Raw genomic sequence first — 11,210 nt, forward strand, 5'->3', positions numbered from 1 at the left:
CGGGGAGCCAAATCTCGCAATTCTCCTCCCCACCCCCAACTTCCTCGAAATTGCTTTCGCCCTTCTCCAGCCTCACCGAGAGCCTGCGAGCCCCCGCCCCCGCACGCTCCTACCCCGAGACCTTTTCAACGCCACTCCGCCCCCTCTCGGCGCTCCCCAGGTTGCTTTGGTGCGGCTGAAGGGTGGGCGCTGGGAACGCGCCGGAGCCCCTCCACCCGGTCGCAGCTCCTCGTTCTCTCCTCGCCCCGCGCCGGGTTTCTCACAAAGACGCCTTTCACGCAGCCAGCGCCACCCTCCGCACCTCCTTGCAGCCCCCCGCGCTGCCCCTGCGCACCCACTGCACCGACGGCTCCCGGGGCCGAGGGTGCCCGCCGCGCGCGCGCCGTCCTCACTCCGCGCCTCCGCCAGGCGACAGCTCGCAGCCCCCAAACCCCAGCTGCTCACCAGCGCCACCGAGGGCACCCTCCCTGCTACCGGATATCCCCGGAGGCCTCTCGTGTGGCTAAAGATGGGGAGATGCCGGGAGTGGTTCCCCGGCCTTGTGCCGAAATAAATCAGCTATCTTTCCTGTCTACCTGAGGTGCCAATACGATCTGCGCTGTTAAGTAAAACGAGGATAAAGATGTGGGAATAACGAGGGCAAAATGGAGAGAAAGAAACCCCAAGGCCTAGGTGAGGAAGCGTGTTGTAAAAGAACAAGCCCACGAAATGTTCGAGCCGAGGGATCAGCCTGGAAGTTGTGGAGGGCGAGCGATGAACTTCGTTTCCGCGCTTCAGTGCCGGAACAAGAGGCTGCTCTTAGTCCAGGCAGAGATTCTTGACTCGGCTGTGGCCCTCCCCGGCCCTTCGCCTGTAGTTTCTCCGTCTAACGCTAGAGGCAGCACAGCGGAAAGAGCGGGAGTGGAAATCTAGAGGGTCCTGACTTTATGGGTCTGGGTCTTAGGCAACCAATTAAATGTCTTTGAGCCTTGGGGTCACTGGCCCAGATCTCTCCGGTTCTGAAATTTCCTGGCAGTAGACGCCTCTTCGCATGCTTTGTAGGTTCCCTTTTTGTGTTTTTCTGTCTTTATCATCCCCAAGTGCCAATCATACTGAAAAAAAAAAATACTGAGGATTTTTCAAGGTAAATGTAAGATACATTGAAATATACTCTTTTTGCTATTAAGAATTCAAAATAAAGGAAATAAGAGAACCTCAGCTCCTGGTCCACAGAAACAAGGAATTTTAATATCCCTCGCTTGCTTTGCCTGTGAAAAGCCACTCCAGCAATCAGTAAAGCAGAGCTTTGATTTAGCAACTAAAGGCTAGTCTCCTGAGATTTCTCTTTCCCTTCTACCAACACAAAGACAAGCTGCAATAAAATAATGATGAAAGAGTTCAAAGCCGGCCCAGAGCTTGTTTTCTGACTTATCTCCAGTCCTTCACCACCCCCTGCTAAGCTTGCTTTGGACCTTACATAAATTGCAGGCGAAAGCTGCTAGAATCCCTTTTTCTGATCACCCATTTTCTGCAAATATTGAACAGTGGAACTTCAAAGTTCACTTGTTAATTGTCATATAAATGACTTCATCAAATCATCATTCAATTTTTCCTGTTCTCATGATACTCAGAATTTTCACATCTACACCCACTTTGGAACTTTGAGCCTTAGCTGTCCCTATGGCCAACCACGTAGATCCTTCTCTGAATAAGCCAAAAAGAAAAGGTGAAATTTCAGAATGAAGTATCAATTTTGAAACTATAAATCCCTTGCTTCAATTTCAACAATAAAATTGAAGAATTGCTCAGCTTTCATTAGTAATGTACACTTCAAAAATTATCTGTTAAAAGCCCAGCATGGTGGCACATGCCTGTAATCACAGCACTCTAGGAGGCTGAGGCAGGAGGATCACAAGTTGGAATCCACCCTGGACAATTTAGCAAGACCCAGTCTTAAAAAACAAAACAAAATTTGTAAAAGGATCAAGGATGTAGCTTAGTGTGAAGGCCCTGGATTCAATCCTCACTACCACAAAGGGGGGAAAACAGTTATCTGTTGAGAAATGACAAAACTAGAAGGCAAACTTATTTTCTTTTCTCTTTTTAGTACCAGAGACTGAACTCAGGACCTTGCACTCGTGAGGCAGGCGGCAGGACAACTGAGCTAAATCCCTGGCCCTTAGAAAGTAAGCTTTTGGAGATGGGGGGAAAAATAAAGAGAGGCAATGAGATTGAAAATAATCTAGATATGTTATATGCACTTTCCACTTTCCCAAAATGAACCTCGGTGTTCTGTATTATTAAAATACGCTAATAAAATTTTTTTTAAATGTTAAAAATTACCCATTAAAGAGATTTTTAAATTATATAAATTTGTAAGGTAAAGTGTGATGATTTGATACACAAATATAGTTTGTAATGATCAAATCAGGGTAGTTAACATTTATATTTCTCCAAACATTAAAAAAACTTTTGATTACCATGTAATAATTATACATTTTGGGGGTACAGGATGATATTTCAATGTGTGTATGTAACATATACTTAACAAATCAACGTAATGAAGATTTTGTTACTTTGTGTTTAAGTACTTTTTCACAGAGAAACAAAAGGTTCCTTTAAGTAATAGCTGTGAAAAAATATTGTGAGCTTGTTCAATTGTTGCTTTTATTTAAAAATATTTTAACAGACAAATACAAATTGTATATGTGTGTTGCTACATGAGGTTTTGAAATGTGTATGTCCATTTCCTTGTCTTTCTTGTTCTGCTCTTCTTGCATGTTTTGCTGAAATTATTTTCTAAACCAATTTTAGACAAATGCCCAACTTAATACTGTTGTGCCCAAGTTGCAAAGTCCCCAAAGACCACCAAGGAGTTGAGTCTGATGTAATTACATGAGGAGTTTATTGCAAGCTCGAACCTCAACCCTCATACTTCACCGACTGAGCAGATCAGAAAACGAGAGTCCAGACCCGTCTTTGAAGCAGGATTATATAGGGTTGGGGAGCCTTTTCCTTTTTATTGATACTATTTTTATCTTTTGATTACTGTTAGATATTATTGGGGTACTTACTGGAATAGGAGGGTACTTACTGGTAATAAGGGAGGGTCCTTTTTCCAAAGGATATCTGATTAATCAATTGTTATATTTAACAAAGCATGTGATTAAACATATGATTTTCTAACTATCTTAAACAACTATTGGGAAGAAGATAGGTTTATCCTTGGGCCAGAAAAAGAGGAACAGAAAAACAGGAACAGAGAAACAGGGAGGAGGGTGTTATAGCTAGCCCTTGGCCCAGAAAACCTGATCTTTATATTTTTAGTAAAAGTCAAAGAGGGAGACCACCTTGATCAGAAAACTTGGGTCTTGCAATACCTCATTATGATGTTTCAGAATTATTACTGCTAATCAATTACACTACTCTAAATATTAGCAGTTCTAATAATGCAGCAAGGAATAGAATGTGTATAAAATAATATGAGGAGAAAATGCCATTTTAAATGTGACTTTAAATATGTGGTATTTTATTTGAATCTCACTGAAGGCCATCAAATTCTTTTTTGTTTTATAGAATTAGTGTTTAAATGAAAAGGTATAAGACCTATTTCTAGTTTTAAAACAGAGAGGATTTGCTTTGCTTTTTTCTCCTCTACAAGGACAAAAGACAGCTGTCTTCAGCCATCACTACATGTTATGGTTAAGGTAAAGATTCTGGTAACTTGTAAGTGTTAAAAAAGAAACATCAGGACACACAGCCAATGAACAAAGAAAAACTTTTAAAGGTCAAAATTTTGTATCCTATCAGGTTTTTCAAGAGATACCCTACAATTCTGAGATATTCCTATATAGACATTATATATACAGGTACAATAAAATAGCTAAATAAATGCATATGAAATTAGTAAAGTCAGTATTCATATGGAAATATGTGGGTAAAAAGGAAAACTGACTATAATCTCCCTGAAGTGCCAGAACAAAAGTTAGCTATTTAGTACTGTATGAAATAGTACAAATGTAAAACTGCTAAGGTTGCCCATTTCTTTATTGAATTTGTATATTACAATTGCAGTAATTATAGGCACATATACACAATATTTTTTAGATCTTATAGGTCTTAAGAGACTACAAATATTTTAAAGATATTCATGTGATTACATTAATTTACTCTATAAAAATGAACTTTAACAAGTTGGTAAAGAATCTTTTCAGAGGGGTAAATAACTAAAGGTGCTTATCTGTGAACTAATTTAGACCCATTACCATAATTTGTAGTTTCTTTCACAGACAAGAGGTAAGTTTCCCCATACTTACATATATCTACAATGGCAAGAACATTACAACAATATAACAAATGGAGATATATTACAATCCTTGACATGAAATCTAAGACAAGTGGGAAATTGGATACCCTGTAACAGAGAATACTACCAATTAAGAGTTTGAATTAAGAAAAAAAAAATCAGACATATATCAATAAGCAGATTAAATATATTTACATTTGCCAAAGATTAGCAAAAACTCCAAAAAATACATTTTAGCTCAACACAGTATATTAAAGCAACAAGGCCAAAGAAATGAGTGTTCAAGTTATTACAAGTACAAAAATATTCAGCGTTTTCCGGTTGCTTCTTGTATCCCACAGCTGCATTTTTGTCAAGTTTGTCTGTGTCACATAGCCCAGGGTCAAGGAAGCAAGGTTGGAGCCAACTCTCAGGAAGAACCCAGTGATGAAAACTGTGTGTTCAAGAGACTTTCACATGAAAGCACTCTGGCTGAACTCAGGAGTGGGGCTTGTTTCAAAAGAAGATAGCTTGAGAGAAGGGACTCTTAGAGGTCTGGGCTTTTGCTATTGAGTTGTTCGTGTTCTGGTCAGCTGTCCCAGCTGGGACTGTCCATCAGTGAAGAAAGTGAGGAATGCATGACTGGTGGAGGCATCCCTGTGAAATACTGCAGACAGGTTTCCTCTTCCTTTGAAGAGGCTATGGGGATGCATGTCCCCAAACCTCCGGATAAGCAGCCAATATTTTTCTTACTAGCTCCCATCCCGGGAGGAAGGGATCCCAGACACATCCATGTAGAAATCCTTCATGTTTTTTTAAATAAGCAGTGTTTTTTTTTTCTTTTATTGAGTCTATTGGTACATTTTACGTATACAGTACAGTTACATTCATTATTGGGATCGCGTACCTTTACATGACAGGTGATCTTGGTTCTCAATTTTTCCCCTTGTCCCTGCAATAAGCAATGTTCTTTGAGCACCCACACACGAGCCTGGCCATATTGTAAGTCCTGGGGTTATTGCTGCAAACAATTGAAAGAAAGCTCTTATAAATGCACGTTCTGGTAGTGGGAGCATAAATAGATAAATGAGTCAATAAACAAAGTAGCTTCGAGAACGCCATAGCTTAAGGAAAAGAGAGCTATGTTAGAGAGTAACAGGACGTAAGAAAGGGCCACCACTCAGGGAAAGGACTTCTTTGAGATATCACACTAAGGTGTAAATACAAAGTAGACATGAGAAATAGGGAAAACGATACTAGGCGGGGCTCAAGATCTCAGGGTGGGAACAAGTTTGGGTATTCGAGGAACAGACAAAAACAGAGGCACAAAGTACTACACACAGGGGTACTTTTAGAAATTTAAAGCAGAGTCCTTTGATTGCTAGTGGATATTTCAACGAGAGAGGTTTCTTGGTTGTTTCCAAACCTTGTGGAAATAAAAAAAAAAAAGTAGCATTTATTTTATTACTATCTGAAGCTCCATCTGGCTGCTATTGAGGATTTAATTGCATAAATTCTCACAACATCTCTCTGAAGCACAGATCAAAAGATTTAAAAACTCTACCGACTTAAAGACACACATATAGACCAGTGGAACAGAAAAAGGAGCCTCGAGATAAATCCAAAACTATAGGGTTAACAAATCTTTGAGAAGAGGGCCAAGAATACATAATAGGGAAAGGCCAGTCTCTTCAACAAATGGTGCTGTGGAAAGAGAATATCTATGTGTAAAGGATGAAATTGCACTTTAATCTCATACTACCACATTCATCAAATCAACTCAAAACCAGGAAGTATAATTTCTGAAACTATAAAATTAGTAGAAAAAAAAGAAAGCCTCATGACATGGGTATTGACAATTATTTCGTGGATAGGACATAAAAAGTGCAGGCAACAAAAGCAATGATAAATGAGAATGATTATGATCAAACTAAGAAGCTTCTACGCAGCAAAGAAAACAGTAAGGAAGTAAATGATGGGACTGGAGAATACATTTTCTAATAGGTTAAGGGGTTAATTGTTAAAATATTTAAGAAACTCTTACAATTTAATAATGAAAAACCTTAATAACCCGATTTTAAAAGGGTCTAAAGACAGAACAGAGAAGACACACAAATGGCAAACATACATATGAAAACATACATATGCTGAATGTCACTAATCAAGCGCAAATTAAAATTGCCATGATCTATCAGCTCATGCCTGTCAGGATGACAGTTATAAAGAAAAAAGTCAACAAATACGGGCCAGGGTGTGGAAAAATTGGGGCTTTGTACACTGTTGATGGTAACGCAAACTGGTGCAGCTGCTGTGGAAAATGGCCTACAGGTTCCTCAAAAAATTAAAAATGGGACAGCCAAATGAGGCAAGAATCCTTCTGGATTTTTATTCAAAAGCATTAAAATCAGTCTTGAAGGGACATTAGCATTCCCATTTTCACTGTATTCACAACAGCCCAGGTGTGGAAATAACCTAGATGTGCACTGGTGGATGAATGTGTACCGAACATGTGACAGATATGTACGTTTACACACATTTCTTGGCTTTAAAAAAATGAAAATTCCATAGTCTCTAACAATATGGATGAAACTTAAAGACATACAATGAAACAGGCCCATCACAGGGGCACAAATACTGCATGATACCATTCATAGAAGTATTTAAAGGAGTCAAATTCATGGAATTAATGAGTGTAAGGTGCATAGGGGATGGGGGAAGGACAAATGTGGATCAATGAATATAAGGTTTTGGTTGAGCAATATTAATAAATTTGAGGGAAGTGCTGTATAACGTTGCACTTACAGTTAATAAAGCTGTGCTGTACACTTAAAAATTGACTAGAAGGTAGATCTCATGTTATATGGCTTTACCACAATAAACTTTCAAAAATCCTGCAAAAAATAAATAATATATTGTCATACAAGATTTGAAGGGGCTGGGGATTTAGCTCAGTGGTTCTGCTGCCTGCTTTCCAAACACAAGGACCTGAGTTCGATTCCTGTTAGGAAAAAAAAAAAAAGATTTGAACATAGTTTCAGTGGATTCCAAAATCCAGTTGTTTCCATTACATCATTGCTATGTGTAGTACTTGATGATTCTGATAGAACACAGAGACTCATGATAAATGTTTTGAGTCAATGGCAAATAAAAAAGTATAATTACTAGGGGTATTAGAAATGACCTAGTTGAAAGAAAAACTTTAAGAATTATTTTTAGAAACTTTAATTTAAACCTGTGGTTTTCTTTTAACCCAAATAAAGTATCTCTCTTCCATATCCAGAGAGCTAAAGACTCTTTTTATATCCTCAGTTCATGTTCTGTCAATCCACATAAGCACCTGTCAGGACTTGAGCGAATACTGTTGGCCCAAGTAAATGCCTACTATTTATTTGGGAAGTTAAGGTTTGATAACTATTCTATCTGGAGATCTCTAGTTTCTAATGAATTCACAGTTAGAATTATCTTATGCACATCCTTTTGAATGCTTCATGATTTAGCTTATGCCATTTGCTTACTATATTTTTAGGGCTGTGTGGTCATGGTAACACACATGTTATCTATTGTGCTCTGTAACACTAGTGGTTTCCTATCACAGTCAAACCTTGGTAAGATAACTGGAGGAAATGGTGTGGAAAAGTTCAATAGAATCCATAGTGGAAAATAATCTAGGTCGCCAGTGTACAGCATCATCTTCATTATTACTTTAAACAGACAGCAAGATTGTTATATCAGTTTATTCGCTCATTTGATCAGTCAGTTATTTGGCTAAGCAGTCTTCCAACAAATACTTATTCAACCACATTGTATGTGCCAGACACTCTTCCATGTACTAGGAATACATCAATGGAAGAGGAAAGAGTAACTAAATGCTCCCATGAATAAGAATCCTTCTCCCTTCTAGAGGGGAGATATACAATAATCCTAGGTCCAAGGATTTGTACAATATATAAATACAGTGTAAAACACTCTATGAAAAGTGGAGCACAATCACAGGATACAGACAGAATGTGGACATGTCTGGGCCGGGGATTTATCTCAGTGGTGCTGCCTCCTGCCTCGCAAGCACAAGGTCCCCAGTTCGATCCCCGGTACCAATAAAACAAAAACAAACAAAAAACAAACCCAGAATGTGGATGTGTCATCTTCACAAGGGCGGCTAGGGCAGGCTCCACTGAGAAAGTGATATTTGAGTAGATGCTTCAATGAGATAATGGAGAGACTCATGTAGCTATCTGAAGGGAGAAAATTTAAAGCAGAGGAAGCAGCTAATGCAAAGATTCTGTGATGGCACAAGCTTTACGTAGTAACGACAAGAAAAGAGGAGAGTGTTGTCAACTGTGGCGAGCAGTGAAAATGATAGGTGAGGCCAGAGAGGTTACCGGGGAACCAGATGGTGGATATATTCTGGGCCGTATTAAGAACTGTGACTGGAGTTGGTGACCTTTGGAGAATTTCAAGCTGGGGAATGTCATGATCTGAAGTTTAGGAGTTCACTCATGTTATTTTTTTTGAGAACAAACTACTGTTAGGTAAGGATGGAAGGTGAGAGACCAGTGAGATTTTTTTTTTTCAGTAACTTATGCAAGACGCGTTAGGGACTAACACCATGGTGGCAGAAGAGGAATTGATTTGAAGTGGTCCATATTCTGCAAGGATTGCAAATTTAAACCAAAAGAATTTCTTGGTAGATTGGGTGGGGATACTTAGAAGGGAAGAGTCTGATTCTTTCAGACTTTTGAGCCACCAACAAGATGCAACTGCTATCAACTAAGCTCAAAGTTGGTACAGGTTTTGACACATGCAAGACTAAATGTACCAGACAGTTAAGGACATGGCTTTATTCAGCTTGTTGCAATAGGAGGGAGTTTTTTATGGAGGTGATCTCAAAAATAAGGAAAGGTCCAAGTCCTGACACCCGTGACCTGAGTCAGGGCTGTGTCCTCAGTTCCCTGAGGCGACATGAAGCTGTTGTGTCCCAAGCTGCTTGAAGCTGTTTCCCAAGGCTCTTGAGGGGAACTGGGCTGGCTGTTCCCGCCTGACCCCCTCCTCCCCTCCCACAGTCGTTCTGGTGGCTTTGGGTAGGCGTGGAATGGGTGGAATATAAATAGCAGGGTGGGCTTCAGGCTGGGATGGTGGGGGCCAGAGGGCAGCATCCTGCATTTCTGTCCCCAGTCCAACAAGTCTCTCCCAGCTGCAGAGATTCTGGGAAAGTGGGACAGCCTGTTGGGGAGGGGATCCGTCCCATAAGTCCTCCGTGACTGACAACACCTGGTCTTTTGCTGATGATCCAGGGGTTCTGGGAAATTGTTTATCACCAAAGTTGTTTGGGCAGAGGACCTGAGATCTGAAGGTGTCAGCTTCCCCGTGTGGGTAGGAGTGTTGAGCGTCTGCCCCCTCTGTCTGGGGCCAGAGATGGGATACCCTGGGGAAACTCCTAGCTGCCCTGTCCTCTTTCCCACAGTAGTCAAGGCCAGCCTACAGTTACATACATAAAGAAAGATACACATTTTTAAGGAAATGTTTTGAATAAAAAAATTACAAAAAATAATTTTTAAGGCCTCTTAACCCTCTGTGTGCACCCTGTCCTGCTTCTTTCTTCCCCATGTTGCCCCCATTTCTGAGGCGCACTGGGAGGCTCCCTTTCCGTGTGGGGCTTGATGACTGTTTTTGTAGCTGGGGCTTAGGTGTTTCTTTTGATGTCATTCCTACGCACACACCCCTACCTGGTCTGTTGGTATGTTCACCAGATCTGGTTTGTAACTCCGTGAGAGGGCAGAGACTACCCTTGCCCAGCCTCTTTCTAGTTGTTTTTCCCTGCTTCCTGCCCCGCTCCCTTGGGCTCTGATGAAAAATTGCTGTCTGTAGCTTTGGAAGTTTAGCTCTGATAACTATAGATGAATTAAGTTCTAGGAAAATGAAAACTGTTGATTACTAAAAATAAATAAAGAAAGAAAGAAAGAGAAAGAAAGAAAGATAAAATAAGGAAAGGGGCCTTTTGAGTGAGTCAGAGAAACTTCTGAAAGTCATCTTCTGAAAGTGGTGGAGAGAGAGGTTTTGAATCTTTGAGGAAGGGAGATATGAATTATTTTCAAATACTCATTCTGGTTCTCTGTGAGTAGCCATTTTCCTTGAACACAAAAGTTTGGAGACACTGGGTTTAAATAAAGTTAAAATGTATCAGATGAATAAGGAGAGTTTAGTTTTGAATTGATACTTGTAATCCCAGCACTCTGAGGTAAGCTGAGGCAGGAGGATCACAAATTTAACCCTGAGACCCTGTCTCAAAAATTTAAAAAATAGGGGCCAGGGATTTAGCTCAGTGGTTCTGCCACTTGCCTTGCAAGGACCCAAGTTTGATCCCCAGTCCCAAAAAAAAAAAAAGACAAAAGGGCTGGGATTGTAGCTCGTTGTGAAGGCCAAAACTGTAATGCGGGGTGGGAGGGTGGATTACACTTAGGTTTCCTGTTGAAAATTCCTTAAATATTACCTTTCCTGATACCAAGATGTTTGCTGTGTTCACCTCTGGATTCTTGCACTGCAGCATTTAAAAAGATGTGATTTGACTAATCAAATTTATTTCACTTTAGCAGACAAGAAAAGCCCATACTTTTTAATGTAGATTTTTAATGTTTCATTTTTAATAGCCTCCATGCTACTAAGTGATCTATTTCCATAAAATTGTGGCCTTCATCTGACACGAGGCCTCTTACATGTCTGTAGTAGAAATCACTACACACTGGTAGGTACTTGTGGAGATTGAGTTCATATTCACACTTTCCCATATGTATTGTACAGTCTTTTTTGGGGGGCAGATATGCAGTAGATTACAAAAACTGCATCTTTCTTTAGTAAATTCTTCTAGAGGTACAAGAAAATCATTTTGGTAGCTATATACAATAAAATACATAAAAAGGTGTGTTGGATATATATATATATATATATACAT

The sequence above is a fragment of the Fukomys damarensis genome, unplaced genomic scaffold (genome assembly GCF_012274545.1).
Source record: "Fukomys damarensis isolate Sample0158 unplaced genomic scaffold, DMR_v1.0_HiC HiC_scaffold_3, whole genome shotgun sequence".
NCBI lineage: Eukaryota > Metazoa > Chordata > Mammalia > Rodentia > Bathyergidae > Fukomys > Fukomys damarensis.